We start from the raw sequence: 27,356 nt of genomic DNA, 5'->3' as shown, positions 1-27,356 counted from the left end.
TGGCGTGCTTTCTCTATCAAAAAGGCAAACAGCATCCCGAGTGACCCCGGAGCATTTGCATCATTGCTTCTCTTGCTAATTGATTCATCCCCTGGCAGGGCCTGAGATACGGGGTGTTAGCTGGACACTCTCTCCCAGCTGCAGATCCTGTGGATTAAGGTGCATAATAAGCAAAGACGTTAATAAAATTGTTAAATGTCAAAACTGCAAACCCCACACCCGTTCGGAGTCCATCAGCTCTTGTGGAATGATTCCGTAAAATACCGTCTCCTCCCCTTGTCCTTTTCTCAGTCTAAACTTCCTAACCTTTGTTAAGTAAGGAGATTAAGAACTGTTATTAAACATGGATTGTTTAATTTCTTTCATAACTTCTTCCTTTCACATAAGAGTCCGGCACAGGATGAAAGGGAATGTTATCACATGAAGTGCATTTCAGACGTAATAAAGCAGAAAGGAGAGGGTGGCCCCAGTGGCAGTTGTAAGAGGGACAAAGTGTGGATCTCTATAGCTCAGTGGCTGCAAAGCAGAAAATGAAGATTGTAAAAACGTCACATAAAGAAAAAATGCACAGTGGATTCGTTTTGCGATGCCCATAATTCAGTAATGCCTTTAAGTAGCTAGAAGAAATATAATAAATGTTTTTCCACAACATTGATCATACTGTATCAGAGGAAATATTAGTGTGCAGGGAGCCATGATTATACTGGTAGTAATTCTCGGTGCAGAAAACTAGTAGAAGATGGGACCCTTTATAGGCAGAACTTTTATTGGCTGCAGTTATTTACTTTTAAGAATACGCCTAATACATTGTCCTATAGCTAAATATTTTTGTGAAAATTCAAACGAGCACTATCCGTAAATCAGAAATCCTGCCACCATTTTATAGAATTTATATATATTTTTTTCCTGTAGATGCTCTGATGTGTTCCAGAATACAAAACCAGCCAATTGACCATGTGAAAATTCTAGAATGTCTGTAAAACAGATTCTGCTTCCGTATTCAGAGCCCAGTGAGGGGCAGACAGGTTTATGGCATGTGATTCCATCCAAATGCCACCTGTATATATATAACATCTTTCTAAAGAAATTAAATGGATTATTAGATTATATACTGCAGTAAAACTATAGCCAGAGGCGTGAGCCAGGAGAGGATATGCATGTTGTGCAGCTGCTTTTTTTGTCCTGAAACACCGAAGAAAGCTTTGCAAGGCAGCTTCTTCCTTAGGGAGAAAAGAAGGCCCTAATTCTGCATGCCAGCCTCTTGCTCCTCGGACTGGCAGGAGCTGGGAATGCAGTGGCCGTGGCAATCTTGGTGCAGGAGGCTCCGGCATGGCAAGGAAAGGTTCTGCCTTCACTTTCGAGGGACCCAGGGCACTACTCCAGAAATGCCCACATGAGGATTCCAGGGTGCACAAGATAAGAACTAGTCCAGCCAGACTCCTGCAGAACTAAAAGGAGAGGTGAGATCTGGGCATGTAATTCTCCACATATTCCCCACAAAACCCTGCTGTGAAAATTACTAAGAGAAGCAAGAAGCCAGAGGAATCTCCAAGTGAAGATGCTGTGAGACTGTGACAGGAGCATGGCATCTTGTACTTCAGAACCTGGATAACCCAGCTCACACTTCAAAGGCCTTGTAAAAGCAAACGAACCTGGCTCAAGGCTGCAGATTTACCTGCTCTGCCTCAATGCCCATCTCCCCTAATTCTCACTGACACCAATGGGAATAATTGCCCAGACTTCCCTTGCAGAGACCATCCCTTCTCTTTGTCCTAGAGCTCTTTCCTGAATGCAAATCACAGGTTTCACGCACACACATGCCTTCAATGCAACAGTTTCTGTGATGTTCTTCACCATTTGGTCACAACAGGGTAGATTAGCTAAAGGGCATTTGGAGTTCTTTATGGAGTTATGTCTTGATTTTAGTACTTTCTGATTAAAGTTGGGTAGACGTTTGATTGCTTTGTTTGATTTTCCTCCTTCCTTTAGGAGGAAGTGAAAGAGGACACCTTTAAGTTCTCCCCATCTTGAGAACTTTAAACAGGCAGGCAGTTGAAGGGAAAAACCCCAACATGAGAGAATCGAACAGTGAGAAACAGCTTGTCACAAGATGCTGGTCTCTCTGAAGGAGGGCCGCTTGGGAGGTTGGTAAGCGTCACCTGGTGTGCCCAGCACTGATGTGAACCTAACTTACAGCCTGAGGTCACCTAACAGGCTTCTGTAGAGAGAGTTCCTCCTCGACACGGGTGAAGGGTCGCTTTTTAAGCATCCTTTTACCAGGGCTGCTCTTCTAGGTGCTTCAGCTAGCAGCTGTTCTCGGATTTTTTTTAATGAAAATGATTATTATTTTTTTTATCTTACTCAGTTAATTGCCTGTAGTTGAAGGAGTGCAATATAAAACAAAATTTGGGGGGAGGATAATATCTTTTTGAATTTCCTCTTTAGGTATATTATCACATTAAATGGACCTACTGCCAAAACTTAACTAAAGATCTATGAGTGGTCTTGTTCTTTCTTCTCTCTTCTTCCTTCCTTCTTTCTCTGCTTCCTCCCTTTCTTCCTCCTCTCCTTTATTTTCCTTTCCTTTTCTTCTCTTTCTCCTTCTTCTTTATGTTCTTCTTCAACGACTTGGAAAAAATCTTACTGAACTCCTTCGAGAAATTCTACAGCAATGAAAATGTTCAGAGTCACAGACGCCCCCCTTGGAGTATTTAACTGTAGGGTCTAGCACAGCTTTCATTCTTGCTGTGTACACGGTATGCACACAGTCTCATTTTTGCTTATGAAAATATCTAAGTGTGCTTAGGAGGGTCAGAGATTCCCTTGGAGAGGAGGCCCATTATAATTTTAGTAAAATTAAAAGACAACAAAATAACAGCAGAACGGCAGACTTTGAAAACTCCTTAAATAAACAGATAAATAAACAGAGGGCATTTTGCTTTACTTGGCACCCAGCCTGAATTATTGACTTACATTGTGCCCACATAAAGAATGTAGACAGGATTTGACAATACAGAATATTTGATTATAATATAAAACACTTTATATTTTGAAATGAGATACTCTTGTAATTATCTCTACAACCGCTGGATGTCACTGTTGCATACCTCTGGCAGTAAAAACTTTCCGCTTAGAGAGGCAATCTGAAAATGGTGTTGTAAGGGCTGTCGTGCTACCGCCTTGGAGCTCTACCTTTTGATTGAACACATGCTATCATGCTAAGACGACTCTCTTCTCCATTCAGAGCCGTCAGCCCAATTCTCGATGATGGCACTCTGCTGGGAATTCTAATTTACACAGGATGAGGTTCCCCAAACACAATTATCTTTTTCACTATATTTAAAACGAGTATGGTACTTTTATAACGGTTCTCAATATTGTATATTAATTATAACCAGCACATTCTGGATACCAAATGGAGTAAAGTGAAAGCATAACCATAAAATATCCTGGATTTATGAAGTGCCCTTTTTCTCTTACAACAGTTACATATCTATTTGCTCATCTGTCTTCCCAACATCCCTAAAGGGTTACCTGCTTTAATGCTTTTATGAGTCAAAGTTGACCTGTGAAATAAATTGAATGAAGTAATTATTTGCACTGGCATCCCAAGAGTAAAACGAAGGCAAACAGTGGAAATGTGTTCCAGGCTGCTAACTCTAGTTTGCAAAAGTAACTCATCGAAATTTTGACAGTTCTGGGTGTTTTTCAATTACTCTTAGAATTCCTTAATTCATCGACCCTTTAACTCTGCTTTTAAAAATTCATTTAAAAAAAATCTGGGCCATCTTGTGAGACTGACGTTATACAGAAATTAGATCTGGAGACTTTTCCAAACCTGAGGAAAGCCTGGACCAGTAGAAGTGCTAGACTAGAGCATGACCAGTGAGAAGAAACTGGCGAACCAGTGGGAACAGTGGTTGGCTTTCTCTGTAGTTAAAAATGACCATGAGCTTCCATTTCACTGTCCAGCTTAGTCTCTATCTTTTTCCGAAAACCTTGGAGCTGTTTTCTTTAACTTCCTCCAGGGCCTGTGCAAGGGGGAAGCCAGAGCTGCTCTTGACGGACTATTGGCCTAGATTTGAGGGGGGAGGGGAGTGCTCTCTGTTCTAGAGAATTTTCAGAGAGCTGCATTTTGCCTGCCATCTACGGGATGCTTTGATCCAAAATTTCAGTCATTGTTTCCACATTTAGGGGCTGGAATGAACATCAAAGGAGTGGGTGTATGGAGTTTACTGAATGCCTAAGAAGTACAATAACATACAGAGGATATAGGCAAATCCCAGCGGCAAAATTTGCTGCCAATTCTTGCACATAATAGAGGCCCTAAAGTGACAGTCTATCTTTGACAAATGTATAATGATATCAATGCCAAGGGAAGGAACTAGCATGCTGAAAGGCGAATAAAAGAGTTGGGAACAATTCAGTGGACTTACACATTTCCTCAGTGTGTTTTCACACAACAAGGAAAGCAGATGACACAAATGCATTAGGTAATCATTGGACAGGGCTGCAAACTCGCCAGTAGTTTTAAACTGACCTGGCTTTTTCAGGATACAGCTCTAAAAATGAAAATAAAATGTGGTTAGAAATCATTTGTCTTCTAGAGGAAAACAAAAGGAACAAGTAAAGTGAAAATAGCTTTCTTGTTCTGTCTTGGATAGTTCCAGATTTTAAAGCCCATATGCTGTTTGCTTTAACTTCTTCTCCTCCCAGGGCCAGTGCCTTCCAAACGCTTCAGCTAGTGCACTGCACCACGGAGTCTAGGAAATTAGGGCTCATTTGTATCCACAGTCTTTGGTCGAATATGGGTTAATTTTGGTTAATTTCTGCGGGTGCACACAAAGTAAAATGCACAGAACTGAAGCCACTGAACTCAGGCCATTGTGCGATCATCTAAAAACCTACTTTTCAAGCTCCTTTAAGTTTTATTTTTGAAATAAAAACAATAAAATGACTGTAAAAAAGTTTCCAAAAGCGTTGACATTATGAGCAATTGCTAACCAAGGCTACTCCCAGAATAATCGAGCAAATTTGGATATAATTCTAGAAAAGCTAACTGCCCTGCAGTGCCAGCTATAAATATTTCATGCAGAAGGTGATTTGAGAAGGGATCTGTGGTACCTGGCTCTTGCCTCCAGGCCAGGTATCTTTGTAGATGCATACCATGCTGCTGTCACCAGGCGGAGCCTTGGAGGGCAAAGGCAGATTCTTGCTCTTAATCCTTTTACTATGGAGATGAGTGTGTAAAGCCTTCTGGAGGCTGCTTTAAAAAACCAGACTGGGAGTGGGTGTTTAGAGGAAGAAGTCTCAAAAATGCCACAGTACATGGAAACAGCCTCCAGGGTTCATGAGCTCAGTCTGGTAATGAATCTAGTAAAAGCAAGACCAAGATATGTGTGTTTCCTTGAAACTCTCCTCGGTTGAACAAGAAATTGTGCCGGCTGCAAATAGAGATTTGCATTTCTGTCCTTTGCATTAAGCAATCAGAGCAGAATCGCTTATATACACCAAAACCATTTCCAACACGGCCCACACAGTTCTTCAGTGCTTCTGACAAAATTTCTTCTATGGCCTTGCAGTGCATAATAAAAGAGCTCATGGAAGAATCCTGCTCTGTTTATTGTGCATATTAAGTAAATGCAATGATTTTCATTATTTCCAGCACTATAATGAAATGACTGAGTGCCCAGCAACATTAGAAACTGGACAAACAAGTATTCAACTGGCTGGATGAACCATGGCTTTCTGGCATTAAAAGTGTAATATTTATGAGTTAATTTAATCATAGAAGAAAATATTGAGTAGGTGACTGAGTAAAATGATGACTGTGTATTATGTTTTTGCCATGCAGCTGGATAAACATATTCAATGACAGACCTTGGCAAGAACTGCAAAGATGCTCTTGACAATGGCATGAATAAATATTAGGTGCTGCCTAGAATTCACTGCATTTGAGGTCTTGAGCAAAGCCAGATGAGTTTTAGCAGGAAAATATAGAAGAAGCTATGTATGCACATTGGGATTATGTAAACATTGGAGTCTTTCTCTGCTGCCCAGAAATTGCTTGAACATTCATTTTCACCTACATCACTGAAGATTCCTTTTACTCGTTATCTTTGCACTCCTGCAAGTACACTTTAGCATTAAGAGCCAGCTTTTGGGAAGCTCATGGTAAATTTTTCAACAACATGAACTTGGAGAGAAAAGAAATACTTGGCTTAGCCTACAGAGAGCTGACAAAAAAGATTGTATTTTGTAGTGACCCAATTCAATCTGTGTACAACCGTAAATTTTAGATTTACTGTTTAGATTGCTTCAGATTGCTTCTTGAATTTCTTTAGAATATACAGTTTCTGATTCCAAGAAGGACTGTAAGAGAGAATAATAGTTGGGTAGATATTTTGAAGTGATGAGATTTGGCAATATTAACTATTATTTAGTGAGGGGTTTGTATTCAGGGCAAAAAGAACCAATGTGCAAGAGAGTATCACAGAAATAAGTCATTGTGGGTTTTCTCCTCAGGATTTTCATTTTACCAATAATGAAAATTTCTTTTTTTTCCAGCTTTCTTGAGATATATTTGACATATAACATTGTGTAAGTTGAAAGTATACAATGTGTTGATTTGATACACTTCTATATTGGGACATTGTGACCACCATAGCGTTAACTAAGGCCTCTATCACTTCACATTATTGCAATTTCTTTCTTGCAAAAAGAATATTTAAGATCTACTCTCTTTAGCAACTTTAAAGTATATCATACGGTATTGTTAACTATACTCACCATGCTGCTCATTAGATCCCCTGAACTTATTCATCTTATAACTGAAAGTTTGTACCCTGTGACTAACATCTCCCCATTTCCCCCAACCCCCAGCCCCTGGTAAGCACCATTCTACTCTTTTTTAGGAGTTTGATTTTTTTATATTCCACATATAAGTGATATCATGCAGTATTTGTCTTTCTCTGTCTGACTTATCTTACTTGACATAACGCCCTCAAGTTCCGTCCATACTGTTGCAAATGGCAAGATTTCCTTATCTCTCCTGGCTGAATAATATTCCATTATATCTATACAGCTATACATGTATCTCACATATTCTTTATCCATTCATCTTTTGACAGATACTTAGGTTGTTTCCATGTCTTGGCTATTGTGAATAATGCTGTACTGAACATTATTTTCCCCAATGCTTTGTTCTAGGAGTTTTGTGGTTTCAGGTCTTATGTTTAAGGCTTTAACCCACTTTGAGTTAATTTTTGTATATGGTATAAGATAGGGGCTCAATTTCATTCTTCTGGGTGTGATTATCCAGTTTTCCCAACACCATTTTTTAAAGAGACAGGCCTTTCCCCACTTAGTATTCTTTGCTCCCCTGTCAAGTATTAGTTGGTCGTATGTGCATGGGTTTATTTCTGGACACTCTATTCTATTCTATTGGCTTATGTGTCTGTTTTTATGCCAGTACCATACTGTTTTGGTTATTATAGCTTTGTAACATAGTTTGAAATCAGGAAGTGTGATGCCTCTAGCTTTGCTCTTTCTCAACATTGCTTTGGCTATTTGGGATCTGCTGTGGTTCTACATGAATTTTAGGATTGTTTCTACTAATTCTTAAAAACTTCCAATGGAATTTTGATAGAGATGACATTAAATCTATAGATACCTTTGGGTAGTATGGCGATTGTCTCTTGTAGGCAGCATATAATTGGGTCTTGTTGTTTTATCTATCCAGCTACTCTATGCCTTTTGACTGGAAAATTTAGCTCATTTATATCAGTGAAATTGTTGGTAGGTAAGGACTTAATAATGCCATCTTATTGTTTTCTGGCTGCTTTGTAGTCTCCTTGTTCTTTTCCTCCTCTCTTGCTGCCTTCCTTTGTGAACTGATAATTTTCCATAGTGCAATGCTTTGATTGCCTTCTCTTTATTTTTTCTCTTCTATAGGTTTTTGCTTTGTGGTTACCATGAGGCTTATATCAAACATCTTATAGATATAACAGTCTGTTTTACACTGATAACTTAACTTCTATTGCATACAAAAGTCTACTCTTTTATTCTCTCCCTTTATGTTTATAATGTCTCAACTTACTTCTTTTTATATACTCATTAACAAATTATTGTGGCTATAGTTATTTTTAATATTCTTGTCCTTTAAGAAAATTTCTTACTCAAGTCTTTGCTTTTGATATCCTGGAGCGCACACACTGTCTCTAGAACCACAACAACAGAAGAAGAACATGGTCTCTGGACTATGTGTATGTGCCACAGGTTTCTGCTAAATTGGTGAACTTCCTAGATTGCTTTTTATCGTTTAGGTTCTCTTACCATTAAAATATGAGAACAGAACGCATCAGACAGATGAGCAGAGTCTACAGGGAAAAAACACCAACATGGGCATGGGTATTCCGGATTCTAGTCTCAGTTGTGTGACCCTGGGCAAGTCATTTTACCTCTCTGTACCTTAGTTTCCAATCTGTAAAATTATGGGAACATTCATTTGCCTGTCTTTAACAGTCTGATTGTGAGAGAAAAACTAGAGAATCTATTTACAACACTAGTTTCTTTTGTGGTTAAACCACAATGCATTTAACTTAAACTCTGCTTTGTTCAAGTAAGGATTTCATTTGCACATAGAGAAGTGGAAAGTGCATATTTAAGATATTACTGTGTCTACAACTAACACTACCCAATATATCCAAACAAATATGGTGATCCACAAGCTTAATTTTTCCTTATTTTCTTTTGAAGAAACCTCTCAAAATCTTACTTTTAAAAGGAAATCTAGCTTGCCTCCCAACTCCTCTGTCTTCCTGGTGTCACATTCCACTTCAACACGCATTTAACAAATCCATGTCTGGAGTGCTTCAACCAGTCAGTGGAGCTGGAAGTAACAAGAGCTGTGTTTCGGAGGTAAAGTAGCCGTGACTTGGTAACAAGTTGGATCTGGGAAAGTGAGAGGGAGCAACGTGTCAAAGATGACTCCCAGACTTCTTATACAGAAGTCAGGAGGAAGAAAAGATTTGGAGGAATAATCAGGAATTCACTTTTGGATATATTAAGGCTAAGTTGGGCTTTCTCTTCTGGAAAAAGTAACTAAACCCACTAAGTAACAGATGTCCTTCTCGTCGTGTCACTAACTCACCTGTCTTTGGCTGAGTTGCCTTGGCCTCCCTGTCCTTCTCTGGTCCTCCACCTTCAGGAGGAGGTCTACAGCCATGACCTCATCTCAAAGCGCATGCGGAGTTAATGTGGCGAAGACTCTCTGGAGATTCCTGGTTAATTAAGGGCAGGAATCATGGCTCTGGAATTCTATGGGCTTCCAATGAATATTAATCGTTGGGCGTCAGCACCGCTATTTTACTACTGGGTTTTAAATTGTTGCAAAGGAGAAGAGATTTTGGTCAGTTGGGAGAAAACCTCTCCCTGCCTGCTCACTTGGGTTTGGGACCACCTATTAACCGCCAGAGTCAAGCCCCAGTTTGTCTCCAGAACCTGAGGAGGGACAAAGGCCACAGAAGGATGAGGGAGGAGCTAATTTTTCCCTCTGTTTATATTTCCCCAGAGTGAACTCCTTAATCCCTCCCTACAATGATGAACTGAAAATCTATGCGTGATTAACTTTTTTCGACCACTCCAAAGCCAAGTAGAGAATCTGGCTGTCACCAACAGTGGGGTAACTCCGCTTACAGCAGAGATCACGGGTGGGGGCAGAAAGCAGCTGCCCTTACACAGAGTCTGAGAAGGCTCATTTTAGAGGGCAAATAGATTCTGTCTGTTAAATACAGACTTCATAAAATTCAAACATTTATTAAACTTCAACGTCTGGACAAGGAGTACAGAATACCTGAAATGCTCCTCAGTCTTATAACATATTTAGGGGAAGAAAATTAGTAGATGAAAGATTTGGTCTTGGATAATGTCTCTATGCTGTAACGTAAGTTTTCTTAAGTTGTGTTTGCCTCTTACATGCATTTTTAAAAATCTCTGTTATATGCCTGAGAACTTCCAAAAGCAATAGCAAAAAAAGAAAACATAGTTCAAACTATCCCTATATTTTCCAAAATTGAATGCTCTTTCTGTTTGAAAAATTTTCCAAGCTATACTCGATGGCCAATATCTGAATACAAAACTCATCCTGGGTATTATATTTCTATTCTTTAATTATTATCTCTAGTATATTTGGCATGATGTCTTTAAATACCTGAGTAAGCTGTCAGTCATTAGCAAATTTTCGTGGCTATGTAAGGAGTCACTGTAAACAGGCTTGATGCTACACTTCCTTGGGTACATGTACAAGTGTGAATATATATCACTCCAAAGAGAGAGGAACCATCTGTTACTTGGTATGTGTAAAGCATTTAGGACAGTATCTGCATTGTAATAAGTCCTATGGAAGTCTTAGCTGCTGCTACTACTATTGCAAAGCTTAAGGGTTGTGCTATGAGCAGGGGTCCGCTGGGGTGGTTTCATGAGATCTCCCAACCTCTGGCATGGACCCATGTGCGGTAGATAGATATCTGCTTCTTCCTATGAGCGACCCTTTGGGAAGACCATCTTTCTACGTCCACATTTTTGCCATGGGCTGCCCCTTGGGAGCTGTCAGAGTGTGTCAAGGATGTAGCATGCATAGGGTCATCACTCTATGTGTGGTGAAGGGTCAGTTGTTTTTTTTATTTCTAATCTGTCACAGCCTGATATTCTGTGAAGTGTAATAAAAATAACAAAGTGGAGTAAAAGCCCAATACACACAAAATTCAAGTCCCATTTTTGTTTAGACATAAACTTATGCTGCCAAGTGGCTCTCGACAGTTCTAAATGGTTCTTCTCAATTCCGTGCTTGTCTCATCTCTGAACAGTAATCAACAGATTACAGATGGTGGGCCTTACTTAGAGTAGCAATGTCACAAAGGATGTTGAGGAACCCCAAAGGCTGATCATTTCCATACTGTTTTTCTTCCATAGAGTTCAAAGGGCTCTTATCAAAGCAGGGGACACTACAGGTCAGCAGGCTTCAGGCTCCAGCTTGAGGTGGTCAAGCCACTGGTATGACTCTGGTGCATAGGAGGTGACTGAGAGGTCACCAGGGAAAGCTACTTTCTGCTGGGTACTGGCCATTTGCTCAGGGAATTTATGCACAGCTAAGCGGTAGACTGTTTAGTGCAGATACACAGGTGTGGAAACAGTCTGTGATAGGCAGGTTTATGGCAAATAAACACATTGTATGATATACTGTAATCAACTATATAAACAACTTTAAAATTGTCTATACTTCATATTTCCAGCATTTGGTTTTGTTAATCATATGTCTTTCTGACAGCAATTAAATAACCTTGCAAGAAAAATGTACACCTGCTGTCTCCCCTGGGGAAACTACGTCTCTTTTGTGAATGACATAAGTTCTCCATAAAACATAACTGAAGAGAGGAGAACTGAATTGGGAGATATGTCTCCTTTCTCTCTCGTCTTATCTCTAGTTGAATTGGAGTGCACAGTTTCATATAGCTAATCTTTTTTCTGGATCCCTATATTTTGAGATTCCATTCAAACCAAAATATTTCCCTGAAGGGCAAACTGGAGATGATAGATAAATGAGGTTGTGAGCACGTCACCTAGTGGGAAGGTCACACATCTGCCTCACCTGGCCTGCCCTTTCGTCCTCCCCAGATTCTCCACCCCGAGGCTCTCACTTCTTTCTGATTTGCACAGCAGCTCTCATCTGCTGTCATGAACACCATACTAATCCTGTTTTCCCTAAAACAAAACAAAACATAACAAAGTGTTTGCTTTGCATGCGTCAGGTTCCAAACAAAATCCATTTGGTGGATTGGTGAATTTTAATTGGCGGATGTTGGGGCTCTAGAGATGATGTCGAGGGTGGGATGCTGGTGCTGGACGCTGCATAGTGGGCAACCCCGGGCTCAGAGCCGGCAGCTGGGCGCTGAGGCAAAGTTTGAGGTGTTAGTGCACTGGGCTGTGCTCTGGGTGCTGGCCTGGGGCAGTGAGTGGTTCTGGTGGGACTAGAAGGGCAAGCAGCTGCACGAGTGCCAGTACTTCATGAGCAACAACTACCTACCAGGCTTCAGCTATGCCGGCTTTGGGCTGCAGCTCACCCTCGCCTTTTGCACCTAGTTGGTAAAGTTGGCAGATGTCTTCCAGACCACTGGGCCAGTATGTAGTCCTGACAATGAAGCATCAGAAGACTTCACAAACCGGCTGAGTCTTGTGTCTTGGAACTGGAACCTGCAGCCCCTTCGTGATTTGATGAGTTGATGAGTTGGGAACAGCTGTTCAGAAGAGGAACATATGCTATGGACTCTATCATTCATTCTTAGAATGGTTCCATCCACTCTACCTACTTGATAAGAAAAATGGCTTTGAAACATAGCATTTTGTCAGTGTGAACACAATGCCAGAGTTATATGACATTGTTAACCGGTACAAATCTGACCTGATTTGGTCTAATGGAGAGTGGAAATGTCCTGATACTTAGCAGAAGTCTACAAATTTTCTTTCTTGGCTTTACAATGATAGCTCTGTCAAGGATGAGGTGGTAGTAAATGACTAATGGGACCAGAAATGTTCCTGTTACCCTGGAGGATACTACAACTGTCAAGATAAATGCAAGCCAGAGAGGTTGCTAGATCACAAGTTGGAGACATGTACCACTGTTGACAAGTCATCCTGGGGCTATCATGGGGACATGGCCATGCCTGACATTGCAAATGAATCTGAAATCATTTCAGAACTCGTTCAGACAGTAAGTTTGGGAGGTAACTATCTTCTTAACATTGAACCAACTAAAGATGGACTGATTGTTCCCATCTTCCAAGAAAGGCTTTTTGCTGTTGGGAAACGGCTGAACATCACTGGGGAGGTTATTTATGCATCTAAACCATCAAGGGTACAATCAGAGAAGAATGTGATATCTATATGGTATATCTCAAAAGGATCAGGAGTCTTAACCTTCAGTCTCCCATGACTACCTCAACAACAAAGGTAAGAATTCTGGGAATCCAGGAAGAGCTGAAGTGGTCCACAGATCTGGATAAAGTCTTCCTCATTTCCCTGCCCAGCTTACCACCTCCTGCTGACCCAGTTAAGTTTGCTTTGACTGTAAAGCTGACAGGAATGGAGTGATTATTGGAGTTCATGAAGAATGGGACACTGCCTGATGTTTGCTTCTTTGATTTTCTTTGTATAGTACCATCATCATAATAAACTAACTTCTCTTCCCCACCGAGAGGATGGCTTTTCCAACACATTTTAATCAAAGGGACCGAGTACATTACACTGATGTCTCAATGGACCCAGTATCTGAGCTCCCTTGCTAGCATACCTCTCTCTGGTCAGCAAAAGAAGGTACTGAATAATTAAGCTCTGAGTTCATTCATTCCTACCTTTGGAAATTATGTACAATGGAAACTTCCCTTCATTCTCTGTGTTTGATAAGCCTACTTGCTTACTTAATGACTTTAGTTAAAGAATAAGCCAAGTCACCCTGTTGCCTATGGGAGGAGATGGAAAGAGTTTGGCAAGCTCAACCACATGCTATTTATTTAGCATCAATTGTCACCAACCCTCTCCTGACTCCAGACACCGCCCCCCCCCCCCATCCCAGTGCAGGAGAGCCTGGAGGGGAATGAAAAGGCTTGCTAAGCTGTTAATGGTCAACTCTTCAGAAGTTTCCAAAGCAAACCAAGAGCTCTAAAATTCAGTCAGTTTACAGCGATACTATTAAGAAAATGGATGTGATTCTACTTTGCCACTTAAAATATGATTAAATACATAAGTGTGCTTGTCAAAAAAATTTTATAGGTCTCCCTACCATTTCTCTTTTTTGTCTTGCAATTTGTTTTTAGTTATTGTTGAAGAAACTGGCTGCTTGTCCTGGGGTTTCCAACAATTTGGATTTTGCTGATTGTGTCTCTGTGATGTTGTTTAATGTGTTCCTCTGTCATTGTAAGCTATAAATTGGTATTTAGATCTAGACTCTTGATAAGATTCAGGTTCCATTATTTCATCAAGTATGTTTCATGCAGGTGGCAGCCCTATGGTGAAGTGGTTAAACTCAGTGTGCTCCATTTTGGTGGCCCGGGTTTGCAGGTTTGGTTCCTGGGTGCAGACCTACACCACTCATCAGCCATGCTGTGGCAGCAACCCACATACAAAATAGAGCAAGGTACAATGGAAGAAAAGACCACATGTCTGATAAAAACAAAACAAAATACCTCAATGTAAATTTAACAAGAAATGTTCAAAATGTCTATGAAGAAAATTACAAACACTCATGAAGACATAAAATTAGACTTAAACAGTTAATAGAGTGTTAGCTCAGGAATAATCTTCCTCAAGCAAAAAAAAGAGGAAGATTGGCAATAGATGTTAGCTCAGGGGGAATCTTCCTCAGCAAAAGAAAGGAATATCTCATACATAGTGTTTGCACTTCTTTTAGGAGGTACATAATGTTTGATTGTCTCCCTTTGGTGATGTGAGCAGCCATGGTGGTCACTGCTCAGATCCATTAATTCACTAGGAGTTTGCAAAAATGATGATATCCCAATTCTATCGTTCTTTATTCATTTATTAGCTAGAAAAATTCTATAAAGGGAAGCTTCCCCTTGACAATTGGGTTACTCTGAAACCAGTTTTTTAACACAATGAATTGGTTCCCTAGCATCTTCTAAAGGTGGTTAATGAGTTTAGTTTTTTGGTATCATACTGAACTTACAGATTTAAATATATACTTGGTATGTTTCAATCCATTGCATTTATCATCCTACCGATGCACAAACGATCCCATCTTTGGCCAGCTGGATCTTCTTTAAACTGGTACCCAAATCCTTTGGACAGAGCCCTAATAGTTTTTCATATCTTCATTGCTACCTCATATGAAAAGATATTCCAGACTCATTTAATAAACCTCCTGCCTCAGACATGGAATCAGCCATCTTTCCAAGAGGCTTGGTTCCTTTTGGTGGGAAATAGTATTTACAGATATAGTCAGGATTACAGGGGTTCTCATTGCTGTTGGTTTAGCCACTGTTTCCATGTCTTTTCAGTGGATAGAACTAGAAAATGCATACTTTATTGTTGTTGTTATTAGCTGAGAAGGATTCACCCTAAGCTAACATCTGTTGCCAATCTTCTTCTTTTTTTCTTTTCTCGCCAAAGCCCAGGTGCATGGTTCTATAGTCTAGTTGTAAGTCCTTCTGGTTCTTCTATGTGAGCTGCTGCCACAGCATGGCAACTGACAGACTGATAGATGGGTGGTGTGGTTCCATGACCGGGAAATGAACCCAGGCCACCGAAGCAGTGAGGGCACTGAACTTTAACCACTAGACCACCAGGGCTGGCAAGAAAACGCGTACTTTTTAAACATAAAACGAATTGTGAATTAGTATTGCTACCCCAGATTTATTTTCAGAACTGTGGGATTCTTACTTAATTTCATTGATCTTACATTTGTGTCTGCTTTCATCCCAGCTGAAAATCCAAGTTCTCGGTGACACCAATATATATATATTTGCTTTATCCCACTCTACCTACACAGCAGTTTCAGAACACTAATACCAATACTACCACAATACGATTACTGAATCAATAGATAAAAACAAAAATCAGTTCTACAGAAGATACAATGGAAGAAAAGACCATGTGTCTGATAAAAACAAAACAAAATACCTCAATGTAAATTTAACAAGAAATGTTCAAAATCTCTGTGAGGAAAATTATAAACATGAATGAAGACATAAAATTAGACTTAAACAGTTGGAAAGATAAACTATGTTCATAGGAAAACTCAACATTATAAAGATCTTAGTTCTTCTTATGTTTATTTAAACATTCAACACAATTCTAGTAAAACTGTCATCAGGTTTTTTCCTAGAGCTAGATAAATTGACCATATAGTTTGTTTGAAAGAATAAACATGCAAGAATAGCCAGGAAATCCCTCAAAAAGAAGAGAAATAGTATAATATTAAAACATCTAATAAACCCCTAAATTTAAAACAGTTTGGTATTAATGCATGAATAGACAGACGAATGGAAACAGAAGAAAATTCAGAAATAGACTCAATTGCATATAAAAACTTAGTATATGATAAAAATGACATCCCTAATTAGTTAAGAAAAGACGTATTTTTTAATAACTGGATAGCCGTATGTGAAGAGATAAAACTGAAGCCATTCCTTGTACTGTATACCAGGACAAATTTTAAGTGGATGGCAAATTTACATGTAAAATATAACATATAAAATATTAGGGAAAAAAATCTGGGTGAATTACTCTATAACCTGGCATGGGAACGACTCTCTAAAGTATAACTTAAAATCCAAAAATAATAAGTAAAAGGATTGACGCGTACAACGCATGAAAACAAGTGCTTTCCGTTTAAGCCACATGAGTTACATCAGGCCCATTTTGCAGATAAGAAAACTGAGGCTCAGAGAAATTATGTGTCTTGTGAAGCTTACACAGTTAGTAAATGGCAGAGCTGGGATTTGAACATAAGGAAACTGTAACTCATTGCACACTGAGCCACCCAGAATTCTGGTTGCTCTAAGTACAGCGAGAAAATCAGAAAATAAACATTTTCCAGATCCTACTCACAACTGGGGAATAAATCTTATTAATACTGCTAGGCCAGTCCCATTGGTTCGATACAGACTTCATATTGAGTTGCAGAACAGCTTTCAAAGGCACAGAGTCTAGGGAGAAAGAGAGACTTTGGTGTATTTTGAGGATAAAACTGAAATATAGTATGACATTTAACATAGAAATTTCTACCTCTTAGTCTTTATCTTCAGTCTGAAACTCTTTGTTACATTCCTGTGTCACTCTCCTCTCATTCTTCCTCACATCTCCATACAGTGAAACTCCGTGTCAACCCTAAGAATCCTGTTTTAAATGCAAGAAAGTTGAAAGAAGCATCTCATCGTTTAGTTTGTTATCAGCAAAGATAGTGGCTTGGCTAAGTTATTTTAATGGGAACAGTTCAGACTGGTTGTTGGGTTTGCAAAGACAGAAGGCGCCAACTGATTGAAAGTTTCACTTCTCAGCTGGTATTTGGTGTTTGTGCAAACTAAGCAATTAATTACAACCTTTATTCCTGCCCTTCCTGGTGTTTAATTTGTTTACATTTTAATTATTCATTTCCTTCCAATGCAGCTCATGTCTAGCCAACAAATACTAAATTTCTCTTTCTTTTTCTTCAAGAAAACTTGTAAAGCGAATTATGCTTTCTGTCCATCAGGAGCATGATTATTTATACGGGCTTGTGAGAGCAATGAAATTCATTCATTCGTTTCACAAAGATTTATTAAGCACCAACTAACCTGGCAGGCATTGTTCGAGGTGTTGGAGGTACAGGCAGGAGAAGGCAGACAAGTTTTTGTTCTCAAGGATCTTGTCTTCTTTGGGAGGAGGTGGAGGAAAAGCAGTGAATCAACACAAAGGCAGATAATATCTGCGAATAAAACATTAAATACAGTGGTGTGACAGGGACTGGGGCAAGGAACTTCCTAAGCTCGGATGGTCAGAGAAGTCTCTGGGATTTGAGTCAAATGAAAAGCCAGGCAGAGAGATATCTAGGCAGAAGGAGCCAGTGCAAAGTCCCCGAGGCAGGAAAGCACTTGGTGTGCGTGAAGAAGAAGAGAACATTAGCTGGAGGGGACTGAGGTACACTGTGCTACAACTGACTTCCACATATTTAAAGATTCGCTTGTTTTTTCATTTATTCATTTACACTCTATCTTGTTCCCAAAAGGATTTAAAACAGCTCTCTGAATGTTGCTGTTCCTTTCAGTGACTCCTCCAGCAGGTAAAGTCCAACAGAGAGATGTGAGACAGTGCTTGAAGACCATAGATGCAGGATATTCGCTTTTTTGCTTTTTTAAAGGTTCGCACACCTTGAAATGTCATTTAAGAAATTATTTTTAAAGAGGATTGTTGTGCTGAATTTAATTTCAAATCAACAGACCCATTATATTCTCTAATTAATCATGGCGCATGCTATTTACTAAACTCCTGTTAAAATAAATTTCTTTTGTACACATTACAAAGAAATGTTACATAAAATTAAGCACCACGTAATGACTTTAATTTGCGGTTAGTTAATAATACACAGATGATCACACGGCTGTAAAGGAAGTCACTTGGGACATTAACAGATATGCTGGCACAGAGGAAGTGGAAACAGACAGACTGTGAGCTCTGGGTGGGGCATAAAGAAGACTCAAGAGTTGATGGACATTAGATGTTGTGACTTCCAGTAACAGGTAGAAACTTGCTGAGGGCCTCTGCCCGGGGAAGCCTGTCCAAAAGACTTTTAGGTTTCTTCACTGGTTTCTAAATTATTTTTTACTTCTTACCCAGCAAAAAGATTTTACAAAACTTAATGGAATTTTCATTTAACATGAGCTTTGCTGTATGGCCTTGACTCAAAATTTCCTCTTTTCAGCTTTGTAAGAGCTATAATTGTCCCAAGTTCTATGAGCCACTTTACTCAGTTTAATTTCGTGGAACTTACTGATCCCGAGCTGAGAGGCTCAGACTTTACAATTTGGAAATGAAAATAAAATACAGTCATGCGCTGCACAATGACATTTTGGTCAATGGCAGACGGAATACGTGGTGATGGCCCCAGAAGATTACTATCATATAGCCTAGGTATGTAGCGGGCTATACTGTCTATGTTTGTGTAAGTACACACTATCATGTTTGCACAATGATGAAATCTCCTAATGATGCATTTCTCAAAATGGATAGCCCCGTTGTTAAGTGATGCATGACTGTAGGGAAAAGCCCTAATATTTGAAGGAAACCAATGTTACATTTCTCTGATTAATATTACATTAGTCTGCAGGCTACATAAGCAATCGTATAAACAGACACAAAAATGAAAATTCTCTATTCCACGTTGTAGTGGATGGGTTGGGAAAACAATGGCCTAGAGGATTTGCGATTAAAATTTCTTTAAACCTCTAGCAAGGAGGAATGGAAAGTTGTTAGGAGACTGAAAGTGCCTTACCTTTCTCTTATAGAACAACTTTTCTGATATTCTCTCAATTCCACTTCTTGCTCCCATCTAAAGGTCATCTGAAGTGGGCTTTGCAAAATGAAAGATTCATGGGGCCAAGTCTCAAGAGAGAGTTTCACAGCCCTGAGAAGCAGAGATTCCGAAAGCTCGTTCAGGGCTCCTATCAGTTCACAGCGTGACTCCTATTTGTCATTTCGTCTGTCCATGAGCCTCCTTTGCTTTGCATGTGACATGGGTATCAAAGAACTATTTACTTCATGGTGACGTTTTAGCTTTCTGAACAGGTGACAAGCATCCCTGTCGTCTAGGTTGGAGATTACATCAGTGCCACCATTACCTCTCCCCAGCGTCTGTGGCTGGTCTCTGTTTCCCAAGGATGCTGAGATAAGTCATTCTTACTGATTATGGAGTAGGATGGAAAGGAGGAGGTGTGTATGACTGAATCCAGAATAAAGGTTCACCACACTCCTTACCAGGCTTCGGGCCAGCAAGATAATGCACTCACAGGAACAGGCACATACCCCATTATGGGACTAATGATGAGCTGAAAATAAAGAGGAAACGTACAGAAGGGAAGCCTCAGAGAGGGATTAATCAACAACTCCAAGGCAATATCATGCTGTGCTTATGTTTTCTACAAATATTGACTTTGAAGAATTAAACATGAGACTAAACACCATGTCAGTGTCCCTGTGAAAGAAAGTGTCTATGTGACTATTTCAGACCAAAGGCAATGCAGAACACTAGAGACACCAGGGGTCCCAACCAGAGAGCGGTCCTTCAGGGAAGGGCAAGCGCTGTGCGTGTGAGTGCTGTTTGTGTGTGTTTAACGTCTGCTCTATCACCAGTGATAAGAACAGGGTGTATCACAAACACACCATATATACACACACACGTAATTTGAGGTGGAAGAAGGAGAAGGGGGTTAAGAAAGGACCTCTGTTTCTTCTGCCTTTGAGTTTTCAAAGCCATCACGGTCTTCTCCAGAAGTAGTCTGGGATGAGGAGAGAAGTCTGAACACAGGAGAGTTGGAAATGGGGGTGAGGTAGGGAGAGAGCAAATAAACGGAAGGTTCTGGGGCTCAGGCAATTCAAAGAGCACAGAATACAAGTCAGAGAAAGAAGGAGAGATTTCTTGAGAACGGAGGCTGAACTGATTCTGGAAACCAAGGCCCCTCATTGGGCAAGTCACGACTGTCTAACACAAGAATCAGCTGGGAGCTGACCAAGAAGCCAAGTGGTAATGCTTTGATGTGAAATATTTGTACAGTAGGAGCCATGGAGGTATTCTTTCACATAAACTGCTTAGAGCAGACTGTCTCAGGCAAAATCTTGACTACATCCTAATGGCATATTTACTGACCCTGTAAATTTGGATTTGGATGTGTGGTAGATTAGATAATTGTTCAGCAAATATTCACTCCCACCCCTGACTCCCTCCCCTCCCTAACTTCATGGACGAATGTACTTTCCTGTTCCACTGGTGTTGGGCTTGGCCATGGGACTTGCTTTGCCTAGTGGGATATTAGCAGATGTGATAGAAACAGAGACTGGAAATGTCCTTGTGCTGTTGGCTGGTCCTTCTTGTGCTTCTGCCATGAGAGGAGAATTTCGAGGCTAGCCTGTGGTCTAAAGAGGATGAAAAAAACATGCAGAGCAAATCTTGGCCCAATTTGTAGCTTGAAATCAAGACCAGCTGAACTGAGCCTGGGTCTGTCAAACCCAAACGTATGAGTGAGAATAAGTGATTATTCTTCTAAGCCACTGAAATTGGAGGTGGTTTGTTGTATGACATCATTGTGGCTGTAGTTATCTGATACAAGCAGAACTGCTGACTGAGCAAGTAAAGCAGGCAAAGAATGTGTGTTGTATAGTGTTTACACGGCACGGTGAGCGAGCAGAACGGTGGAGCCCTCACAGGACTCTGTATTGCCTGCTGTATCTACACCTCAGATTCCCAACGGGGTTCTCACATATTTAAGAGAGTATGGATGTGTCACTCCCTAGCACTACAACCTTGGGAGAGTATTTAACTTCTTCCTGTTGGTTTTATCCATTCATTCATTCACTCATTCATTCATTCATCCATCTAACAATTACTGAAATCATACATGTGTCCCCCATCTCTGCTAGGCAGTGAAACGAAAGATACACAACCTCTAGCCTGATGAAATACAACATACCAGTGAGGGAGATGACAAAAAAAATCCAATAAATAAAAAAGTATGATAAGTCTTATGAAGAAAACAAGGTGCTGAGATGGAGAAAAAGATACTTTCATTAGATAGGGTAGTTAGGAAGAACCTTTTCATCAAGGTGTCATAATCTTGGGAATAATAATAAGCTTATGAATAAAACTGGGATAATAACATCTTCATTGGATCATGGTAAGGCTTAGTAGGATAATGCATGTAACACATTTGATTTAGTACCCGGCATATAAGAAATGTTCAGCAAATATTTATTATTATTTCTTCTATCCTGGACTTAGCACATGGACTTAGTACATAGTAGTTGGTACATAGACTTAGCAGATAGTACTTAACACATAGCTTTGTACACAATAAGGACTCAATAAATGTGTCCTGCTAATGCATTATGACAAGAGTATGGTGGCATGGTGCCACCCTTCCACTTTATCACTGACTACTGTCTCTGGCAGTATCAGAGGGGTTAAAAGAGCTCTCTTGGGCACATACATATAACAGCAAGAAATATATCACCTTCTGGACCCCCAGAGTGGGTCCCTGCAGGATAATATTGTTCTGGGCAGAAATCAAGAGAAACTTGGTACTGATTTGTGCTGCAGTTGCTCACAGTGTAAACAGAAGCCACCAGGGCTGTCCAGTCAGCACTTCTCACCAGGCACAGAAAAAGATGTTTTTCTTTTTTAAAAGAAAGATGGGAGAAGGGCATTTTTAGTGCAGGCTGCAGCTCTTTACAACATAAACTGCTCAGCCCAGGGGAATTGAAATGGATGAAGCGTATGCAAAGCCAGATAACGAAAGGTGTTTGTGTGAAAAAATGATCAAAGAAATTGCTCGATTTCATTTTTCTATCCATAGTGACTTTTGTTTTTAAAGTGGTCAGTGGTGCAGGTCTCATTGACATTAAGCCTTTGGGGAAAGAGAGCAGTAATACCTGTGTGGTTTCACCGTGGGTATAATAGGATTTAGTATTATTAATTTATCTGTAAAATAAAATTCCAACTGGATACTAATGGCATTAATTTCTAGGACTACCATTCGTTAGAGCAGTGTAATATAGTTAGAAGTAACACTATCACATTTGCTGGACCACTGATAGAACTGAGGAGACGTTACCTCTATCCTCCAGGACGGTCTGTTGGCCAGATTATGAATGGAGATGCACCTTGGAAAGGGGAGAGAACACAGATTGAGTGATGGACAATCTCATTCATTCTAGTCCAGCCTGTCACTTTCAGACCTGGACCAGTCATTTGTACCTCTCTGGGCTTCCTGATTGCCGCGCCATGAAGCGGGTGTAAGAGCACTGTAAGCGAGTGAACCCTCAGCATCTGAGGCCTGGGGTAACTGAGGTCCCAAGCTGGTCCTCAGTCCAGGACTCATCACGAGCAGCCTGAGGGGCTCTGATGGCACGCCTCATGTCCCTGCAGATGGCCAAGGCCACAAGCTTGTGTACAATGCACTGAGCACTGCCAAGAAAGCGCTCTTCACTCTCTATCTCAAACGTCCGCTGCAGAGCAAGCTGCTGCCCACTGTGGGAAAAGGAGCTGCAGAGATTCTAGAGACTCCCTTGTTCCAGGGGCCCGAGGAGTGTGATGTGTGGTCCAAGCCTGGGTTGAGAGTGAGAGATGGAGAAGTGGGGACACCAGGTGGACCTCCTCTAAGGCACAGCTCAGAAGGTAGCCCTGGGCCTCTTTCTTCATATTCACTGGATACCTGTGCCCACTTGCATACGTGTGCCCTTTAAATGGGGTCCCCGGAAGTGGCAGGCCAAGGGCTCTAGCACTGTGTGCACATTCTGCGGGTTCAACCACCTTCTTCTGAAATACTGGAATAGAAAAGTTTGACTGGATTTGAAATCCATTTCCATTATCAAAAGAAATTTCAACATTTACATCAGTCAAAGAAAATAAAAAGGAAGAGCTCTTAGATTCTTTAAAGATAATTTCAACTGTTGTAAATGTTTGAATGGCTGTAAAAAACTGGCTTTAAATTTTTTATCACCTACTTGTGCGAACAAAGTTTCTCATCAATGGTGACTATCAAGAATTTGAAGAGATCGTTAAAAAGACTTGATCAAGACTTGCTTGTATCCATTTCAAACATAAAAGTTGGTATAAAACAGTTACATGTGTGGAAGCAAGCTCAACTTTCTCATTAAAAACTTTGGAAAAGATTTTATTTTGAGTTTTCTACAAATTCAATATTTAATATCCATCTCTAATGCTCTGTATTTTATTTTTATTATCACAGTAATAAAATATAAAGAAAACGCAATAAATGTTTGCACCTAGCCCAAATAGATGTCCTCCAGTCCCCTCCAGTTTCCTCCAGTGTGTGTACACATATTACCATATCATGTCTTGACTTCAAACAGACATCAGAACATCTGGATGTCAAAGCTGGTTTGTGCTAACTTTCTTTTTTTCTTTTTTTTTCATCATCAATTCTATTTCTTTTTTTATTATTATTATTTTTTTATTGAGTTATTGATAGGTTACAATCTTGTGAAATTTCAATTGTACATTAATGTTTGTCAGTCATGTTGTAGGTGCACCACTTCACCCTTTGTGCCCACCCCCCACCGCACCTTTCCCCTGGTATCCACTAAACTGTTCTTAGTCCATAATTTTAAATTCCTCGTATGAGTGGAGTCATACACAGATTATCTTTCTCTCGCTGGCTTATTTCACTTAACATAATTCTCTCAAGGTCCATCCATGTTATTGCAAATGGAATGATTTTGTTCTGTTTTGCAGCTGAGTAGTATTCCATTGTATATATGTACCACATCTTCTTTATCCATTCGTCTGTTGATGGGCACTTAGGTTGCTTCCACGTCTTGGCTATTGTAAACGGTGCTGCAATAAACATTGGGGTGCACAGGACTTTTGGGATTGCTGACTTCAGGCTCTTTGGATAAATACCCAGTAGTGGGATGGCTGGATCGTATGGTAGTTCTATTTTTAGTTTTTTGAGGAATTTCCATACTGTTTTTCATAGTGGCTGCATCAGTTTGCATTCCCACCAGCAGTGTATGAGGGTTCCTTTTTCTCCGCAACCTCTCCAACATTTGTTGCTATTAGTTTTAGATATTTTTGTCATTCTAACGGGTGTAAGGTGATATCTTAGTGTAGTTTTGATTTGCATTTCCCTGATGATCAGCGATGATGAGCATCTTTTCATGTGCCTATTGGCCATCAGTATATCTTCTTTGGAGAAACGTCTGTTCATGTCTCCAGCCCATTTTTTGATTGGGTTGTTTGATGTTTTGTGGTTGAGTTGCGAGAGTTCTTTATATATTAAGGATATTAAGCCTTTGTCAGATATATGATTTGCAAATATTTTTTCCCAGTTAGTGGGTTGTTTCTTTGTTTCAATCCTGTTTTCATTTGCCTTGAAGAAGGTCTTTAGTCTGATGAAGTCCCATTTGTTTATTCTTTCTATTGTTTCCCTTCTCTGAGAAGGCATGGTGTCCGAAAACATCCTTTTAATACTGATGTCAAAGAGTGTACTGCCTACGTTTTCTTCCAGAATCCTTATGGTTTCAGGTCTCACCTTTAGGTCTTTAATCCATTTTGAGTTTATTTTGGTGAATGGTGAAAAAGAATGGTCAATTTTCATTCTTTTACATGTGGCTTTCCAGTTTTCCCAGCACCATTTGTTGAAAAGACTTTCTTTTCTCCATTGTATGCCATCAGCTCCTTTGTCAAAGATAAGCTGTCCATAGATGTGTGGTTTTAATTCTGGGCTTTCAATTCTGTTCCATTGATCTGTGCACCTGTTTTTGTACCAGTACCATGCTGTTTTGATTACTGTAGCTTTGTAGTATGTTTTGAAGTCAGGGATTGTGATGCCTCCCGTTTTGTTCTTTTTTCTCAGGATTGCTTTAGAAATTCGGGGTCTTTTGTTGCCCCATATGAATTTTAGGATTCTTTGTTCTAATTCTGTAAAGAATGTCATTGGGATTCTGATTGGGATGGCGTTGAATCTGTAGATTGCTTTAGGTAGAATGGACATTTTAACTATGTTTATTCTTCCAATCCATGTACATGGAACGTCTTTCCATCTCCTTATGTCGTCATAAAATTCTCTCAGAAAGGCCTTGTAATTTTCATTATATAGGTCCTTCACTTCCTTAGTTAAATTTACCCCAAGGTATTTTATTCTTTTTGTTGCGATTGTGAATGGTATTGTATTCTTGAGTTCTTTTTCTGTTGGTTCATTACTGGAGTATAGAAATGCTATTGATTTATGCAAATTGATTTTATACCCTGCAACTTTGCTGTAGTTGTTGATTACTTCTAACAGTTTTCCAATGGATTCTTTGGGGTTTTCTATATATAAGATCATGTCGTCTGCAAACAGCGAGAGTGTGCTAACTTTCTTTCAGCAAATCACATGAGCAACTTGGGTCTAAGTTTTCCCACCTGTAAAATGACTAGATTAGATTATTTCCAAGGTTTCCTTCAATTGCCAAGTTATTTTGAGTAGTCTGTTTACTTCTATGGTCACGACAGGGATTTATTTCTTAGGAGGATACATCTTAGTAATTGATCAGTGATTTTTTTAATAACTTTAGTACAAACGGTCTTGCTACAAACCAAAGAAGCTTGTATGCATTGCACAGATAACGGAATTGGGTACAACTTTGTGACCAAAACATTTATCAGCAAGGAAAGTTTAGCCAGTGCCTTGACTCTAAAGACCTCAGGGTGGTATCTAATGCCACAAGCCTATTTGTTCAAGTTAGAATCCTTGTGAGCATTTTCCTTGTTCCTTTAAGTTTAGGAGCACAGATCAATTTGAAGGAAGCCAGGATGTGGTACTCTTTCCCTTTGCATTCAGAAGGCACTGCTGATACAGACTGTGCCCACATTGATCACTCTTACATCCCAACAGGCCTGCCCATTGATTCCTGGCCATCTCCTTTCACCTTGAAAACAACTATCTCAGGTTGAGAGTGAGGCCAAGGATCCGAAAAAAAATCACCACTTTTTAATCAACTTGTTTTGAGCCAGAATCCTACCTTACCTTTCTTCTTCTCCCCAGCAAACTGCCCCCTCTATGAGCAGACATAGAATTTAAAAAATAATAATAGTAAATGAGCCAGAAACATTTAACAGCCAAGAGCAGATAAAAACTCTACTGCAGACCCTAAAATCGACCTACTTCAGGAAGAGGTTTGGAAAAGTACATTGCTGAATATCAGAAAACTTTGAAGCATTACAGCATCCATTTCAAAGGAAAGGATTCAGAAAAACAGAGCACGTGGTATCTGATCAGACACGGGCAGCTTTGGCACAGACCACTCAATATGCAAGTGCATGACTCCTAACTGCTGGCAGGCACTCCTAAAAGTAGAAATATGTGCAGCCTGACAAAGTCTGAGTAGGAGAAGAAGTGGTCAGTTTGTATCATGATGCCTCATCCTCCCCTCGAGATGTGCAGCCAGTCCTTTCAGGAAGACCGAACATCAAAGCTACATGAAGAAGTGACATAACATTGTCAGCGCATTTCTTCTAAGGATTAGTGTCAACATCACACAAAACAGGCACTATACGGTGGAAGCAAGAGTTCAGGGTTTGGTCTTTGGGTGAAGAAGATAAAGCAAAAGTCAGGAATTACTAAGGTCTTAAGAACAATGGGGTCTCTAGGGTTTCAGCAGGAACTCAAGTTGCATAAATGGAGCATTTAGTAAAGATGAAAGACACCATAGAAAGCTGTCTGCAAAATTCAAGAGCCTATATTGTAAAGCCATAGGAAGGAAGTAACATTTATTAAGCACCATATGTAGGGCACTGTGATAGATGCTTTCACATCCTTTCAGCTAACTATAACCATAGCATCATTGCCTTTCTAATCGGTGAGGAAACTAGGACTAATAAAAAGGTTATGAAATTTGTTACAGGTCATACAGTTGGTAGATGATCGAAACCTGCTAAGCTCAGACTTGATGTTGATTTTAGACATACGTGTGATAGGTGTATCTATTTCTTGACTTAATTGAGGGAAATCCTCCAACATCACAATATCTTCCCTACTGGTTCCATGGAATCCCACAGTGGCAGCTACGTTCCTTAAAATCTTGAGGATTTTTGT

General features: G+C 39.9%; 2 long non-coding RNA genes and 1 pseudogene across 3 annotated transcripts in view; 1 reads left to right on the top strand and 2 right to left on the bottom strand.

The window, feature by feature from the left end:
• Positions 1-11,874: 11,874 nt before the first annotated feature.
• On the top strand, positions 11,875-13,146 carry LOC100066631 (tissue alpha-L-fucosidase pseudogene; annotated as a pseudogene).
• Positions 13,147-15,417: 2,271 nt separating this feature from the next.
• LOC138918721 (uncharacterized) lies at positions 15,418-20,449 on the bottom strand. Its single transcript, XR_011428423.1, has 3 exons — positions 17,346-20,449; positions 16,798-16,908; positions 15,418-16,718 (listed from the first exon to the last, which is right to left on the bottom strand). It is a non-coding gene; the product is annotated as an uncharacterized lncRNA (long non-coding RNA).
• A 60-nt stretch (positions 20,450-20,509) lies between these two features.
• The window catches only part of LOC138918720 (uncharacterized), a 44,921-nt gene continuing 38,074 nt past the window's right edge, over positions 20,510-27,356 (bottom strand). For both annotated transcript variants that reach the window (XR_011428422.1, XR_011428421.1), the window contains exons 3-4: positions 22,371-22,419; positions 20,510-20,676 (exon numbers count right to left, since the gene is read on the bottom strand). This is a non-coding gene — a long non-coding RNA (uncharacterized lncRNA). The remainder of the gene's footprint in view (positions 20,677-22,370; positions 22,420-27,356) is intronic.

This window comes from Equus caballus, chromosome 18, assembly GCF_041296265.1.
Source record: "Equus caballus isolate H_3958 breed thoroughbred chromosome 18, TB-T2T, whole genome shotgun sequence".
In the NCBI taxonomy this organism is placed as follows: domain Eukaryota; kingdom Metazoa; phylum Chordata; class Mammalia; order Perissodactyla; family Equidae; genus Equus; species Equus caballus.
Note: the sequence above shows the minus strand (reverse complement) of the source record. Positions and strands in the feature narration are given on the sequence as shown.